The 10,915-nt window shown below is 41.0% G+C and overlaps 1 protein-coding gene across 1 annotated transcript in view; it reads left to right on the top strand.

The window, feature by feature from the left end:
- Window positions 1-7,904: 7,904 nt before the first annotated feature.
- Window positions 7,905-10,915, top strand: part of plxna4 (plexin A4) — a 659,145-nt gene continuing 656,134 nt past the window's right edge. Inside the window, 1 exon segment of the mRNA XM_055154191.1 lies at window positions 7,905-8,299. The gene's annotated coding sequence lies outside the window, so the exon portion shown is untranslated.

Here is a 10,915-nt window from a genome sequence, read left to right as displayed (position 1 = left end):
ATTGTGAATATTCTACTATTTCCTCTTAAAATGCCTGGACAAGACTTAATCCAAAGATCTAAGACTTAAAAGTGCTTAGAACTGTTATTTCTTCATGTAGTTTGCTTCAAAATGGAGCAAAGGATCATGGTCAATGTAGTTCCCTCTGTTTTTTTTAACTATTTCTGCACCATAACAATGAATTTAAGCAAATACACTTATGATTCGATATATTGTGATGACCGACGATGTTACTGAGAGACTTTTGATGACACGATATCACAATATTTTGGTTATTGTTACACTCGTGGTATCAAAGTCTTCATTTTTATCCCTAATTCAGGATCCCAGCTGACACTGACAACCCCTTTCAGTCAAATAAAACCACAATTAATGTTTGGGCAGTGTGGTGTATACCTCTGCCACCACTCCATAGTGTCAGTATTATTTAATTTTCATTATTATTTACATTAAGTTAATTACACTACACATAATTTAATTCCGTTATTTAGACTTATGTTCTAATTTGAGTGCACGCATTTTAGTTAATATAAATCTAATTTACTTACACTTGTTCTTTTTGTTTTTTTGAGCACCGGACGGAGGACCCTGGGAGAAACCATCAGAACTCAGCAAAGGGGGGGGAGCACTATTTAGTTTGTTTTACTAAGTTAATTTGTTTAGTTTGTGTTAAGGTCACATTATTATCACTTATTATTTTCTGTATTATAATTATTTGCTTTTTTGTTTACTTTGATTAAGTTATTGGTTTAGTTAGTTAATTAGTGTAATTCCTCCCTCTTGTGTTTAGCTTTAGTTGGTCCTCAGGTATTTAAACACACCTGTTCCTTTGTCTGGTTGGGTTAGTTTTGTTCTGTTCAGTTTGATTTTGAGTTACCCCAGTTGGGCCCAGCTTTTTTGTTAATAATTTGCCTAATTTGAGCCTTTGTTAAATTATATCTTTTTTGGCTTTATTAAATTTAAACTTATTTTTATACCTTGTCTTTGCCTTTCTGTTTGGTCCACTACAGGCAGCGTTACTTTTTAAGCTTTTTATCGTTTGTCCGTAATATGACATTTTGAACCAATGTTTAACTTCAATTAATTCACATCAGTCGGAAAAGCAGAGATAGCAGGTCGTAATTGAACGGGGCTATCGTCTTTGCATCTTACCTTGCTTGATGTAGACACAGCCCAATGCCCTCGCCAGTAATTTCACGAGGTCATATGATCCCGACCCTTCTTGATAAACTATTGTCACTGTAGATAGCAGCTCTATTGATTTGTTTTGCTTTGAGGGCTATCTGATATTGTGGTCCATGGACTGTTGACTTAGCTTCAGCGCTGCTTGTGTTGAATAATTAAATTAGGTCAATACGCCGGTAGAAATCTATGCATTTTCTTTCTTCAAGGACTCCGTCAAAACGTCTGTGGCAAGGACCAAAGTATAATAAATGAACACGCGTCTGACACATGCAAAAAAATCAATGGCATGACAGACAGATGTGGGCGACCGGCGTTCACCTCCAAAATGATATATTGTGTGAATTGATTTACAAAAGACTAGTCCTACGTACAGAGAATATCCCATTGACCTTAAATGCCCTAAATGTTTTCGTTGTTGTTTTTCAATATGTCAATGTGTATTTTTGACAGGAAATATTAATATATGTAACACGAATTGCACAGAAACGGCTGGGATGAAGATCAGCTCTTCCAAGTCCGAGGCCATGGTTCTCGACCGGAAAAAGGTGGCTTGCCCTCTCCGGGTGGGTGGGGAGTCTTTGCCTCAAGTGGAGGAGTTCAAGTATCTCGGGGTCTTGTTCACGAGTGAGGGAAGGACGGAACGTGAGATTGACAGGCGGATCGGTGCAGCTTCGGCAGTGATGCGGTCGCTGTATCGGACCGTTGTGGTGAAGAGGAGCTGAGTCGAAAGGCGAAGCTCTCGATTTACCAGTCAGTCTTCGTTCCTACTCTCACCTATGGTCATGAGCTCTGGGTAGTGACCGAAAGGACCAGATCGCGGATACAAGCGCTCGAAATGAGTTTCCTCCGCAGGGTGGCTGGGCGCTCCCTTAGAGATAGGGTGAGGAGCTCAGTCACACGGGAGGAGCTCGGAGTAGAGCCGCTGCTCCTCCACGTCGAGAGGAGCCAGTTGAGGTGGCTCGGGCATCTGTTCCGGATGCCTCCTGGGCGCCTCCCTCGGGAGGTGTTCCGGGCATGTCCCACCGGGAGGAGGCCACGGGGAAGACCCAGGACACGCTGGAGGGACTATGTCTCTCGGCTGGCCTGGGAACGCCTCGGGGTCCCCCCGGAGGAGCTGGAGGACGTGTCTGGGGTGAAGGAAGTCTGGGAGTCCCTGCTTAGGCTGCTCCCCCCGCGACCCGGCCCCGGATAAGCGGACGAAAATGGATGGATGGATGGATGAATTGCACAGAAAGATTTTAACAAGATATTTTAAATGTGGATAATATGCTGCTTTTTCCTTTTGAGATGCATTGACAAGCCTTATTAGTATTATTCCAACTATTTAAGATATAAAAAGCGCTAATAACAGTTATCTTTGTTGTGTCCTCTGCACTTAAATGGAGCAAAGAATCAGGATCTATGTAGTTCCTTCTGCTTTTATCTGGTGCTGCAACAAAACAATGACAGAAGAGATTAACCAGAAGAGATTCTTATATGTTATGTATTGTGACATTGTGAATACAATAGTACATTGTTTCCCAAAGACTGGGTCATGACCCTCAGGTGGGCTGCAAGAGATTTTTTTGGGTCACCTTGTCACGATCTGCATGTATGTCTGCAATGTACAGTTCTGCCTATACGCCTGATATACGTGTTGTGCTCTCCTCCTGCACCGCGGACTGGAACACGCTACAAAAACAAACACAGGCCCAACTATCTCATTAGAAATGTTGAAATGTTAAGATGTTTTGTATAGTTTCTAATCTTTTTGTATCTTTTTTAATGACTATTTTGTTCCAATATTGCTGGTTAAATTGAGTGTTGAAAAGAAAAAGAAATGGGCTACATTTAATGTTCAAATAGGCGACTTATGGATCCTTTTATTGCTCCTTCAATTACTGTTTTTCATTGTTTAAAACTTGAGTAATATTAATTGTTCAGAGAGACACAATCACTCAGTCAACAATAAAATATCCTCATTAATCTTCAATAATGGTCAAATCCACATTTATTTTGTGATTTACAGATAATGTCTATTGACTTGGGTTCGCTAAAATATGGGTCCCCAACATTGGACGGAATGATTTTACAAAATTTTGGTTATTGTTACATCACTTGTAAAGTTGTAGTCTAGTATGAAATGTTAAATGTAAATGTTGTGACTAAAGAACAAGACTAAACCTGGGCTAAACCAGAATAGACCGAGGTGAAATTAGGCTGTGTTTTCAATCGCTTGCTTGAGTTGCGCCCCACGAACTAAACCCAGACTAGAACAGGACCAAACCAAGTCTACATCAGGACTAAAACGAAGAAGAAACTGGAGTCTAACCCATAGACTGTATATATGTTCTAACCCAGAAAAAACAAACCACTTCTAATAACCAGTAGGCTTAGCTGGAAATAAAGACAACGCTAAAATATAATTAATATTTGATGGAGCGCAAATTAAAAATCTGTGTATATATATGCATAAAAAGTTATTTAGAAATATTCACCAATTTATGTTTACGATCTTAGAAAGGTGCACAAGATCCCGTGACTCAACCTGCCCTGAAAATTTTGCTCTTGGGCTGGGTAAGTTTTTTTGTTTTTGTTTTTTTTTTTGGACTGGGTAAGTTTCTCTAAGTGCTTACAGACTTCTGTGACATTTAATGATATGTTATGTATTGTGACACTGTGAATATAATAGTACATTGTTTCCTAAAGACTTTTTTTGGGTCACCTTGTCACAATCTGCATGTAGGTCTGCAATGTACAGTTCTGCCTATGGCCTGATATACGTGTTGTGCTCTCCTCCTGCACCTCGGACTGGAACACGCTACAAAAACACAGACAGCTCCACCTACCTCATTAAAAATGTTGAAATGTTAAGACATGTTTTGTATAATTTCTAATCTTTTTGTAATTATTTTACGCACACAATCACTCAGCCAACAATAAAATATCCTCATTAATGTTCAGTAATGGTCAAATCCACCTTTATTTTGGGATCGTGAAGGTTTGTCACTTTTAAAATATGTGTCCCCAGAAAAAAAGTTTGGGAAACTCTGCAATACTAGATGGAAACACTGGACGATATGATTTTACAATATTTTGGTTACTGTTACATCACTTGTAAAGCTGTAGTCTAGGATGATATGTGTGTAAAATCACTCAGTCGTCCAGGTAGAATCCATGGCAAAATGGGCAAGAGGAGAAATATCTTCTTTTGTCTTGTATGAAATGTTAAATGTAAATGTTCTGACTAAAAAACAAGTCTAAACCTGAACTAAACCAGAATAGACCAATGTGAAATTAGGTTGTGTTTTTACTTGCACCAAAGTCACGCTAGAGTTTTGCCCCATAAACTAAACCCAGACAAGAACAGGACCAAACCAAATCTACATCAAGCGTAAAATAAAGAAGAAAACCCATAGACTGTGTATATGGTCTAACCCAGAAAAAAACAAACCACTTTTAATAACCGTATAAAGACAGTGCTAAAATATAATTAATATTTGATGGAGTGCAGATTAAAATCTATGTATGAATATGTATAAAAAGCTATTTAGAAATATTCACAAATTTATGTTTACGATCCTAGAAAGGTGCAAGATCACGTGACTCAACCTGCCCTGAAAATGTTGGACTGAGTTTTTTTTTTTTTTTTTTTTTTTTTTTTTGGACTGGGTAAGTTTCTCGAAATGCTTACAGACTTCTGTGACTTTTAGTGATCATTATCGCTTTTAATTATTGTTAAAAATTTATAAAATAAAGTATAACATGTCAACTCACGCGAGACTTTGGCGCAAGAAGTAAAAACACCCTAATTCCACGTTGGTTTATTTTGGTTTAGCCCGGGTTTAGTCTTGTTTTTTAGTCAGAACATGTAAAATTGTGCAAATTATTGTCGTATTATTGTTTTAATTTATGGATTATCGCCTTCTTAAATTGCCCAGCTCTACAGTGCGCATGTTTAGCGAACATTAACCACGCTTTGACGCAGATTTAGCAGCGTTTATTTTAGCTAGCTTGAGTCTCTTCTCGCGTCCAAAACCAGTGATTTGCTCCAGTTTTTTACAAGAAATATCCTTACTTTTGACCAATTTGTTACATGCCAACACTTAAACGAGGCATACATTGTCATTTGTTAAGGTAAAACACAATAATGCTGCTTAAAAACCACCAAAACATAAAGAAAATGTGACTATACTGACAAGTTTTTTCGTAATTACGCACGTTTACGCACAATTTTATTATTACTAAGCACCAAAAATCCTATTTCTATCCTACTTCTATACTCATATTTTTGTTTAAAACTTAAGATAAATTAGTATTTCAGTGATTAATGATAATATTTGCCGCTAGTAGCTTTGTTTTTAGCATTAGTAAAATAAAAAAAAGGATAAAACGCTGTAATTTATGCATTACTGGACACTAATAATCGTTGCTCTGTTTAGAAATACAAGCGTTTATGTTACTTCCAGCCAAACAGTAACAGCCTGCCTTATGTTGTTGCTTATTTTGGCAGTATTTTGCATAGACTAGTTACTTACCTGGTGCAAATCGTGCTTTTTAAATCCATTTTATTGCGTGCGATCCGCTGCGTAAAAGTGCTTGGAGTGGCGTTTGGTGCCTGTCTCTCTGTAGATGTTGTGATGTGCGTTTTGTCTGGCCTGTAGGTGGGGCTCTGGTGCAGTGTTTCAAAGCGACGGTCCACCCTGGGAACGACATGCACAGGCACAGAGGAAACGGAGGAGGAGAGAAAGAGAGAGGGAGGAAGACGAAGGGACGAGACGAGAAAAAGAGAGAAGAGAGACGACTGCAGCAGCAAGAACAAACCTGGTGCATCCTCACAAAACCCAAGAATGCTGCAAAAGTTTTGTCTCATTAACGTGAGCCGCGTTGTTTTAAATAATATCACTTCATTTCACTTGACAATACACCCCAGAGGTATCAGAATTTCTTTTATTCATCCTCAAGAGATAATTCTTTCCGGTAGCTGAGCCGACCAGCAGGAAAAAATAGAGTTATCAGAATAAAGTTAAGAAAGTATAAGGTGAAAATCAGCAATAATAATGATCAAAAACACTTCTCGTAGATCAGGACAGACACAAACGCAAATGAAAATAAACAGATAAACAGGAGTTCTGGTTTTGGAACAGGTGAGTTTTCAGGGCTTTTTTGAAAATAGATGAGTCTCTGATGAGTTTGGGCGCTGTAAAAATTTTAAAAAAGTAAAAGTTAAATAAAAAATACTTACCCGGGGCATACTGGCTCGACAAAAAAGGGGACATTAGGACACTTTAGACAATGAAAAGCAGCACAACTTGGCTATTTAAACATTAATTTGGATAAAATGGATGAACTTTGTCGGGATTTCATTAGAATACTTTTTATTTATTTTATTTTTTTTTAAAGCTCTAGGTTCCAGCTGATGCGCTCTACTCCTGGCTGTAACCCCCGCGTCACCGAACGATGGGTCAAATGGAGAAGACCAATTTCCTGCAAGGTACAATTATATTATTTATTATTTATCTGTTTATTTAAAAGGGACAAACCAGAGGGCGTTGTTACGTTTGCAACAGAAACCAATGCCATATCCATAGGGTTAATTTGTGGATCTGGTTCCTCACAAAAAATAGGCAAAAGCAGACAAGATATTACAAGATATTCACAATAACACTCTTTAAAAATGTGTGTTATATCCTTATTTATGCAGTAGAGTTTAAACAGTGTCTTAGAGTGGGCTAAAACACCGCAGCATATGGGATAATTTGGATAATGGCAGCGTTTTTTGTCCTTTAGGTAAACAGAGAACATTAATATAACATATCTGCCCTTATTAACACTTATTCATTAGGAGCACGGTTACATAATGAGATTTTAAGCATATTAATTGCATAAAGTGGGAGGGGTATACACTTGTGAATTGTGTTAAAAGATCATCAAAGGACAAAAATGCAGATTTTTAATCCCCTGTAACTATGCGAGTGTCCTAATTACGCTCCCGTGTTGCTTAATCTCTGTCTTTAAATGATCCCCAGATTAGATTCAAACGCCTGATCTGATGCTTTCACCCTCCTATTGTCGTGCGTTTGTATGAAGACACCCCTTTGACTTTTAAGATGTCGTTTTCATAACATTTTATCTTAATTTAGAGATTTTTGGCAACGGATAACGTAACCTAGATGTAGTAGATGATAATGTTCAAATTCAAATGACAAAATGAAGTGCAAAAAATAGTAAAAGTTGAATAAAGCACCATTCTAGGCTGGATTTTGTAGTAAAATACAATAAAATATAGTAAATATAAAACATATCTGGGTTAATTATAATGTTTTTAACACATATACAGGCCTATAAACTGATTTGTTAAACATTTTTAACATGCACAAGTGAAATATTAGAGAAACATTTAGGCATTTGTAAAGGGTTTAAACGGGCATTTTAACGCTCCAGTCGACTGTGATGCTGAATAAGACTCTTTAGGGTAGTAGCCAAGGACTTGACCCAACCCAAACCGAGCCCATGCTGCAGCCAATCGCCTCCGGTGTGCTACTGCGGCCAGCGACAGACCCGTGCTCCTCTTGTGGCCGTTTTCAGCGGGCTCAGCGCCATCCCAAGTCCCGTTGAAAGCTCCTAACTCCTGGGCGCTCTTGTCTTCTCCTCGCCCCCCTCCCTCCTCCGCCTCCCCGCCCCCCCGTCTTTTGCACTCTGCTGCAGCACTCTCTCCACCTCAGTTGAGCGAGAGCACCGCACTGAGTCACATCGTACGCGCTCCCGGGCACTGCCTCCTCCTGCGGTAGCCTATCCCGTGTGCGGCGCAGCGGCTTTTCCAGCGGCATACCAAGTGCGTCCTCGTCGGGGAATGGGAGCTTCTGCTACCGGCTTTCAGGGTACTCAGAGCGGCGTGCTACGGTCCTGCTGAGCGGGGGATGCTGCTGGAAGTCCCGAACAGGATCCGCCTTCTTCTTACTCTACTTGGACCGGGGATTTAAACTGGACTAGCCGTTTTATCCGGATTTACCGTTTATTTTGATCTTGCGTGTTTTGGGGAGCGTGCGGAGTTGGGGACTGCTCTGGACGTGCCTCTTTCCGCAGTGTCGATGCGGCTGCGGCTGTGAAGTGGATCTATCTGCACAGATTACAGGTAAGGACCACGGGCTGCTCCCGAGGCGTCAGTGGACTCTCTCCGGACCGAGGCAGCGTGCTCGCGGGCGGTTTGTCCGCGCGCTGCCCTGAGTTTGCCACTGCACCATCCAGGTGACAGGAGGTGTGCTGCACCTGCTCTCGCTGCGCCATGGTCGCTCTGCGCACTCGGGCGAACCTGCCCGTTTGGACCACGCTGTCCCCGAGAGGAAATGTTCAAAATCCAGTCATTTTGGACGCGAGCTTTTATAAATTATCTCTATTTTCTGATTCCATCACGAGCCCGTCCTCGCATTTCTCCACCGTTTTTCACGAGCACATGTACTGCGAAGGTTAAAACTACCGGGAGACTCGGGACTCGCGTTGTACTTGTGCTGTACCTTCAGGAACAAATCAGTAAGGACATTGCTGTTCTGATTAAACCGGCTGAATGCTGCTCGTGAGGTGCCAGCGTTTCTGTTTAAGGACATTAACATAAAAAGGGTGTAGGGAAGTTTTGTATTGCAGCGTGTTTGACACGGATCTGGATCCACATGGGATTGCCTCTCTCAAACGGAGCTGTCAGACACATTTTACATCTCAGCCTTCAAACGTGCCAGCTCCACTCTCCAGTATTTTAAAGTCACAGTCTGCGTGTCGCTTTAAGAGTTGTATCCACAGTGTGATTCGTGGATAACGCACTTTCCCTGTTACCGCTCAGTCTCCATGTGGCTCCCGCGTCTCCAGCAGACAGGTTCATCCTCACACCTTAACCAAAGTCTGTGGCGCGTCCGTGTTCACCTCATATCTTATGGAGCAGCTACTTTGCCCCTTTTTTAGCCTTAATCATATAATCCTGATCATTGTGAGGAAGCACATAGACTAAAATAAATATACACTGAACCTGCTTTGAGCTTTGACTATTCTCCTTTAGATTTAGATTAGACCCACTACTCCCTTTTGTACCAGAGTTAGTTGGAAATGCATCTAGTGACATTTTAACACGTTGGCTTCGGTTACTGCTGTAGATTTATGTTCTGATCTGTGCAGTTTAGTGGGCAGTTGTGGTAGACTCCTGGTGATACAAAATAGTCCTGTCCAGTTTCCTCTCGGTGCTCAGTTGCCTGACTCCAATGCGCTTGTGCCTCTCATGCAGAAAGCAGCTGCTCCAGCCTATACAAAATGCAGACCCCTCATAGCGCAGACAGACTTTGTACTATAAGCTCCTCCGCCCCCACCCCGGCTCCCCTACACCTGCACTCCGCACTGAATACATCTATTTTCTCGGGGCTGGCTCAACACATATAGGTACAAATTACTCTGAAGCTATGGGAAAAAAACATCACACCATTATTGTTTACTCTATTCTACTCCTTGTACTTCTATTTTAGGTGAAATTGACTGACTTTTTTCACATAGTTTTAACCAAAATCACACCTTAAGCTTAGGTTTTTATCATCGTACCACAAGTTTGACTCAAGATTTTTCTCGATTCATGTGTTTTTTAAGTCAAGTCAGAGTTTATTTCTATTGCACATTTAAAAACTACTACATTTGACCAAACTACTACAGTAACAACACGAATATATTGATTCAAAAGCACTCAAAAACATCATTTAGATCAATAGAAAGTGAGAAAACTACTCGCTAAACCATTATTAAAATAGATGTTTTGTAAAATTGGTGCAGGTAACTCCAGTACGAAGAGGTTTTTTGCCATTTCCTTATCATATTTTGATGCATATTTACGATTTGCGAGCTATAGTTACTCCGCAGACTGATAGTACGAGTAGCTTGGCCTGCAGTTGTCTTTCCTGTGCAGCTTCCCCATTCATACCACACTGTTTAAAATTGTATTAGCTTTGGCACCGCTCTCCCGCTCTTGTTTCCCTCCTCTCTCCTCACTCTCTTTCTCTTTCTCTTTCTGTCTCTCCCTGCGCGCTGTCCATCACCGGCTGCCTGTAGGAATTGGAACAGCAGCCTTTATCGGCCTGTAAGCACCTCACATTGACATACTACCCCCTGTCTGTCGGCCAACGTTACGACTATACAACATTACGCTCCGCTTTGGACCCGCAGAGCCAAGCCTTGTCAATATTACGGCTCGCTAATGGATAAACTTACTCCGACCTTGGCACTAAAGGTATTCATTACGTTTTCGAGCATTGTAGTGACAGGGACAAGTGATATTCTGTAGTGGATTTGCGTTATGAAGTAATTGAAGTCCCCTTAAGTGGCCGTGTTGTGGTCGGAATACCTGAGAGCGGAGGGGGAGCCTGCGGGCGCTCTCTGTGTGTGTGTGCGTGTGTGTGTGTGTGTGTGTGTGCGTGCGTGTAGTGACGTGATGGAGCCAGGACTGAGCTTGGACTTAACCAGGGTTTAAGCAGGACTCAACCAGGACTGAACCAGGACTGAATTAGAGCTGAGTCAGAATTTAACGAGGATTTAAGCAGGATTCAACCAGGACTGAACAAAGACTGAAACAGGACAGACCCAGAACTGAACCAGAATTTAACCAGGATTTAACCAGAATTTAACCAAGATTGAACTAGGATTTAACCAGGATTTAACCAGGACTTAAACAGGACTGAACCAGGACTTACCCAGGATTTAAATGGGACTGAACCAGGACTGAAGT

Source organism: Boleophthalmus pectinirostris, unplaced genomic scaffold, assembly GCF_026225935.1.
Source record: "Boleophthalmus pectinirostris isolate CB_2022bp ecotype Guang Dong unplaced genomic scaffold, ASM2622593v1 HiC_scaffold_18, whole genome shotgun sequence".
NCBI lineage: Eukaryota > Metazoa > Chordata > Actinopteri > Gobiiformes > Gobiidae > Boleophthalmus > Boleophthalmus pectinirostris.
Note: the sequence above shows the minus strand (reverse complement) of the source record. Positions and strands in the feature narration are given on the sequence as shown.